General features: G+C 44.2%; 1 pseudogene; it reads right to left on the bottom strand.

Moving 5' to 3' along the window:
- Positions 1–1,459: 1,459 nt before the first annotated feature.
- LOC148044425 (E3 SUMO-protein ligase KIAA1586 pseudogene) lies at positions 1,460–3,334 on the bottom strand (annotated as a pseudogene).
- Between the last annotated feature and the right edge of the window lie 3,669 nt (positions 3,335–7,003).

Raw genomic sequence — 7,003 nt, 5'->3', positions numbered from 1 at the left:
GAGTGAGAAGGGAATGTAAGGAGGGTGAGATGGTGGGAAGGGGAGAAAGGAATGGCTGAGGGGGAAGGGAAGTAGAAGAGGGGATTGTTGGAAGGGGGAAATGAAAGTTGGAGTGGTAGAAGGAAGGGTGTATGTAGGATAGAAGTGTTATGAGTTGTTTATTGTTTCTTTTTTTTTTTTTAACTGCACAGTATTTAAGTGATTGTATAAAGGAAAATGAAAATGTAATAAAAGAAAAGTGTCATTGAAAAAAAAAAAGACAGGTACTTACAGCGGAAGCATCGCTGGCTTGCCGGTCTTCTGCACACCACAGTATTACATTTAGGTTGAGGTTGATTGGCTTTGCTTGGCTCCAAAAACCTGCACAAAGGAGAGACACAGAAAGAAACGCCTTGATTGCTCGCACTTTACTATCTCAAGGAGGAAGACAAGACAGAGCACACCACACCCAGCAATAAAGACAGGTACTTACAGCGGAAGCATCGCTGGCTTGCCGGTCTTCTGCACACCACCGTATTACATTTAGGTTGAGGTTGATTGGCTTTGCTTGGCTCCAAAAACCTGCACAAAGGAGAGAGACGGAAAGCAACGCCTTGATTGCTCGTACTTCACTATCTCAAGGAGGAAGACAAGACAGAGCACACCACACCCAGCAATAAAGACAGGTACTTACAGCGGAAGCATCGCTGGCTTGCCGGTCTTCTGCACACCACTGTATTACATTTAGGTTGAGGTTGATTGGCTTTGCTTGGCTCCAAAAACCTGCACAAAGGAGAGAGACGGAAAGCAACGCCTTGATTGCTCGTACTTCACTATCTCAAGGAGGAAGACAAGACAGAGCACACCACACCCAGCAATAAAGACAGGTACTTACAGCGGAAGCATCGCTGGCTTGCCGGTCTTCTGCACACCACTGTATTACATTTAGGTTGAGGTTGATTGGCTTTGCTTGGCTCCAAAAACCTGCACAAAGGAGAGACACGGAAAGAAACGCCTTGATTCCTGGTACTTCACTATCTCAAGGAGGAAGACAACAGAGAGCACACCACACCCAGCAATAAAGACAGGTACTTACAGCGGAAGCATCGCTGGCTTGCCGGTCTTCTGCACACCACCGTATTACATTTAGTTTGAGGTTGATTGGCTTTGCTTGGCTCCAAAAACCTGCACAAAGGAGAGACACAGAAAGAAACGCCTTGATTGCTCGCACTTCACTATCTCAAGGAGGAAGACAACAGAGAGCACACCACACCCAGCAATAAAGACAGGTACTTACAGCGGAAGCATCGCTGGCTTGCCGGTCTTCTGCACACCACCGTATTACATTTAGGTTGAGGTTGATTGGCTTTGCTTGGCTCCAAAAACCTGCACAAAGGAGAGACACGGAAAGAAACGCCTTAATTGCTGGCACTTACACCTTACATAAGAATAACACAATGAAAGAGATACACTCAAGTACTTACTTGTCTTCTGGTTGTTGATATCTCCATACTGTTCTTAGGCTTCCCGATTCCTCTCTTGCAGCTTTCTTCTTCTTTATGCGTGGATCATCAGCCGTGTGGTGGTGCGCTCTGAGCCAAACTTTCACTGTAGGTATTGGGTCCCATCTCTCAACAGGTACGCCAACAACACTTATCACCATCTGGTTACTGATGTTTGGAATGGTTAGGCTTGTTCTTTGGTGTGAACATATGAGGTTCATTTTTGAGAACCCCCTTTCCGCCTCTGCTGAACTCACACCAATTGTCCTGACAATGTCTCTAGCTCTTCTGACAGTGTCAGGAATTTTGTAGTTCTTTGGATTTTTCAGCACATTTTCCAAAAAATCCCTGTAGTCATTCAAATCAATTTCATAATTAAAAACGCGGCCAAATTCAACCAATGCTTCCTCTCCATCAGCCCATGGAACGACTACATCTTTCATGTCCCAGCTATCTGGCTCCAAATAGGTGATAAAGTGTAACTTTTGTGCTGCTGGCAATAGGCTACCTGTTCTTAGATGGTCGCAATCCATCAGCCTTTTCTTTAAGTTGGTGATGATGCTTTCCAAAAGTTTTTCACGGGGAAGGGCAACAAACCGTTGATTTGGAGCTAAATTCATGTTTTGGAAGGCTTGTGTTTTTAGCAATTCCACAAGTTCTGTTTCATATCTGCCCTTTCTGTGTAGTAGGAATTCAACACCATCGATTGCTCGCAACACTAGCTTTTCGGCCACGATGATATTTGTCGCTCTCTCCTGTAGGGAATCTGACAGGGCAGCAATCTGAAGTAGGATGTCAATCATCAGGGCCAAATCCTGCAAAAAATTTAAATTTTGAAAGCGGGAAGCCATGCCTGGGAACCTTTCGTTGCCTTGAAAAAACTGATATAGCGCTGGATAAGCACGCCACACAGCCATGGTTGCCCTTAAACTACAGGCAGCCCATCTTGGTCCCAAAACTCTGCCAATCTTCACTATTTCGATGCCCAATTGCGCAGAAATTTGGAATAGGTCCTTCTGGCTCTTGCAGGATTTGTGGAAGATGGTGTGCACTTTATCCAGGAATATCTTGAAGTGGTTGACCTGCTTCACTTCTCTTATTGCATCATCCAGCACAAGTTGCAGGCGGTGGTTCAAGCAGTGCCAGATGATGATGCTTGGGAATTCTTGAGTTATTCTGGCGCTGACTCCAGATTTTCTTCCAAGCATAACGTTGGCGCCATCGGAGCAGAAAGCGATTAAGTTCTTCCGTAGATATTCGGTGGTGAATCCAACTTTGTGCAAGCTTTCCATTGCTGCGGAATATATGGTCTCCGCATCTTGTCTCTCTAATTCCAGAAGCTCAACGAAGATGGTTGCTGGGCATTCTGGATCCTCAACTCTAACAAAAACTATCAGCACTGCTCTCATTGAAAGTGTTGAGGCTTCATCAATTATTAGGCACACCTTTCGATTATTTGCAATAATCGTTGAAAACACGGTGGTCTTGATCTGTTTCGCAATGAAGTCAACAATTTTTACTGCAGTTCTTCGTGAATGCAAGCCAACTCCAACATCCACTCCAAGCGTATTCAGCAAATTTACTTGCGCTTCGATGTCTGAGAATGGATTACATCTCTGCGCCAGATCGTAAACGGTGGAAAATATTGTGCAGGTACTGGATAAATGTTTCTCAGTTGACTTATCCAGGGATTTGGTGAAAGCTTCCTGCTCCTATTGCTTACTGGTCTCCACGCAAATAAGGTGTGCCTTTGACTGAAAATGTTCCCTTAATTTTTTTCTCAGCGATGCTTGTTGTACATCCTTGCTTTTCCCTGATGTTGACACCTGGAAATGTTTCCACTCTTTGGAAACATGAATACCTTTCTCCAACGCGAACATGGGTTTTGAACAGTATGCACAACCCAGCTTCTTGTTGGATACTTCCAGTCCATCAAACCTCTCCTTGAAGTGTGTGTATTGCTGCAAATTCCAGCAGTCAGGAAGTTGTGAAACTGCAGTGGAGTCGATGGACTGGCTGCTTTCTCCAACCTCAACTGGTGGTAGTGGTTGTGCTGGCGGTGCTGGTGCGGCTGGTGGTGCTGGTGCAGCTGGTGGTGCTGGTGCGGCTGGTGGTGCTGGTGCGGCTGGCGGTGCTGGTGCGGCTGGCGGTGCTGGTGCAGCTGGTGGTGCTGGCGGTGCTGGTGCAGCTGGTGGTGCTGGTGCAGCTGGTGGTGCTGGTGTGGCTGGCAGTGCTGGTGACTGCTTTGGATCAGCTGATTCATCAACTCTTGGCTTTTTGGAGAAGAAAGCGGTCAAACTCTGTTGCCTCTTCTTCATTGTGCTAAGTAGATCTAACTGCTGCCAAAGAAATAAAACAATATTGGACTCAATTGTGGTTGTAAGTTGAGGACTCTGTAGGTAACAAGAAGGGACCTCTGCTTTCAACCAACAATGTACAGTCTTTTCAGGAAGGATGAGAAACAGGAAAGATATAAACAAACAGGAAAGATATAGTCTTTCATCCAAGAAGATAGTTCAAGAATGAATGTCATATTCCCAGAGCAATACAGATTTCCTTTTTCTGAAATTTAGTTCTCAGTTCCAAAAGACAGGAATATATGAATGCATATGAAATTATGAATTAGTACTTAGGTCGGTCCAAGAAGCTATTCAGAAGTTAGTGGTTAGAAGAGCAATCGTAAAGGTAGATTACGTGGGATGTGTTTGCACAACAGTGGAAAAACACCGGGTGGGGGGGGGTGGCGGCGGCCTCCCTTTCGAAAGCCGCGGCCTCACATAGGCCTCCCCCCATTCGGATCACCCCCGAACCCAAAGGAGCCTGGGCGGGTTGCGATGCATTGCATTGCATCGCATCGCTTGCATTGCACGGCATAGCATCGAGTCGCGCGTTTTGCTTGCCTTTCCAGTGCAGAGGTGCAGGCTAGGGAAGACAGGGTTTGGGGGCATGGAGGAGGAAGGGGCGATCTCCCCCTCCATCCATCTGTCCCGCTGCAGAGCTCCTCCTTGGGGAGGGGGAGGCGGTGAGTGCGCTGATCCCCATTTGCAAGACCAGCCCTCCTCCTTCTTGTCCCGTTGGGAAGGGGGGGAGACAAGAAGGGGGCAGGCTGGCCTCGCCGCTTGCATTTCCCCTATTCCCCTATTCCCCCCTCCCAATATAGGTGCAGAGAAAGAGCCAGGCTTCAGAAAGGAAAGGATATTTTTAATAATTTTCTTTGTCTGAATATGATTTCCCATTGAGGAAAAGGGAAGTTTTAATTCCCCACCAGTAAAAAAAAACGTTTAGTCTTTGAAGGGCCCTTGTGTGACATCTGCCCCCCCCTCTCTCTCTCTCTCTGTGTGTGTGTGTGTGTTACATCAGTACCTCACCAGCCATAAACCTCACTGCACGTCACTGCATCCCACATGTTGCACCCCCTCCCAGCTCCATGCCATTTTCGGGCGTTCAACATGTGGGGGATCCTAGCTGCAGTTTACTTGTGAACAACATTGGCTGGGAGAGGCAGGGAGTGTAGCCAAGTGTCATTTCTTCAGTGTTGTCACATGAAAAGATATACTTAAATATTTACAATAAGTGAGGGGGTGTACTCACGTCTGTGATAAACTATAAATAGCAGAAATTGTGGGATAGAAATTGCAAATTAACAATATCAACGGCCAAGGAAAATGTATATAAATGTTTTATAGGTGGCACTTACCAGCAGTGAGACTAGCAAAGATATTTTAAAATATGTCAGCTAAATGTTGTAAATGTAATCAGATACCAGGTTCGTACTATCATATGTGGTAGAAATGGAGATTAGAAACTAAAAAGATTAAAAGGATAATTGATTATACAATGATATTTTTTAGTATAGATAAGCTAATTATATCATTACTATGTGTTTATTATTGACAGTTATACTATGATTACTATTATGATTATTGTTTTTCTATTAAAAATAATTGTATCCAGACAACATGTTGAGTCTTTTATGTTTATTAAGAAAACTGTACTAATAAAACATATATTTTTTAAAATGTCTATGGAGGTTTTCATTCATCCATGTCATGGTTGCAATCCAAAATGTTTACATAGGCTCACATAGCTTGGCTCTGAGTTATATCCCAAATATTTTTTTTTCTCACCTAGTAACAGCTCACAAAAACATTGATCCAGGAAAATCTGCTAATAGCTCTCAACCTAATTTTCAGGAGGTGTTTCAGGCCCCTAGGCACAGTTTTTTGGTTGATGTGCTTGCCCTTTGGTATATACTTTGCTTGAAATTCAAACAGGTCACTTTATAAACTTTTTGAAAATGACTGAAAACTATGTAGATCTTTTGAACTATATGTATTATCATCCATACTCGATGTCATATTACATATCACAGTCCATTCTTGTGATTTTTAAGATTTTGCATTACCGTATTTTTCAGAGTATAAGACGCACTGGAGTATAAGACACATGAAGGTTTTGAAGAGCCAATTTTTTAAAAAATATAGGTAGGTAGATAGATAGAGGGACAGACAGGGAGAGGAAGAGACAGAAATACAGTAGTTAGGTAGGGAGAGAGAGAATAGGTAGGTAGGTAGGTAGGTAGGTAGGTAGGTAGGTAGGTAGGTAGGTAGGTAGATAAAAGGAGGGTATGGTATTTGGGTGAGGGAAATAATCTGTACAGGAGGACTGTTAATCGGGAGTTGTTCTCACCATCTTCTGCGCATGTGGCAAGGAGGGGAGTTTCCTGCCAAGGCCAACTGTCTGGCATACCAACCTGATGATGATTTTTGAAGATGTCTCTCACCTGACAGCTGTGGAGATATTGGATTGGACTGGGGTTACCAATGGGAGGGGAATGGGTCATGTATTGATATCTAATGCTTTTGTGTGCTTTTGCTCAGATCCAGCTTTGCTTAGCTTCTATTTACTTATAATCAGTAAAAGTACTCTTAATTCTGCAAAATGGAGTTGAGTGGTTTCTTTCTTGGTTAATAAGTGAAGCAGCATTGACAAGGATAGAGAGAGAGAGAAATAGATAGAGATAGAGAGTGTGTGTAGGTAGGTAGGTAGGTAGGTAGAGGGATAAAGAGAGAAAAATAGAAATATATATATAGAGAGAAATACAGTAGATAGGTAGGGAGAAACAGAGAGTAGTTAGTTAGTTAGTTAGTTAGTTAGTTAGTTAGTTAGTTAGGTAGGTAGGTAGGTAGGTAGGTAGGTAGATAAAGGGATAGAGAGAGAGAGAGAAAGAGAGAGAGAGAGAAATAAAGAAGGTAGGTAGGGAGAGAGAGAGTGTGTGTAGCAGGGGTGGGTTCCTCCAGGTTCGCACCGGTTCTTGCGATCCGGTTCGTCAGTGAACCCGGAAGTAATTAACTTCTGGGTTCCTAGCTCCTAGCCCCTGTCGCTGGGTGCCTGCAGGGTTTTTCTTTTTAAAAAATGCCTCTCTGGATGATCTTGAAAACCTGCAAGGTTGCTTTGGAAGGGGACAGATGGGCAGCATTTCCCCCTGCCCCCCTCCCTAGGAGCCTGCAGTTTTAAAGCAA

The sequence above is a fragment of the Thamnophis sirtalis genome, unplaced genomic scaffold, assembly GCF_051295495.1.
Source record: "Thamnophis sirtalis isolate CommonGarterSnake01/CBP01778 unplaced genomic scaffold, rThaSir2_p1.2 scaffold_8, whole genome shotgun sequence".
In the NCBI taxonomy this organism is placed as follows: Eukaryota; Metazoa; Chordata; class Lepidosauria; order Squamata; family Natricidae; genus Thamnophis; species Thamnophis sirtalis.
Note: the sequence above shows the minus strand (reverse complement) of the source record. Positions and strands in the feature narration are given on the sequence as shown.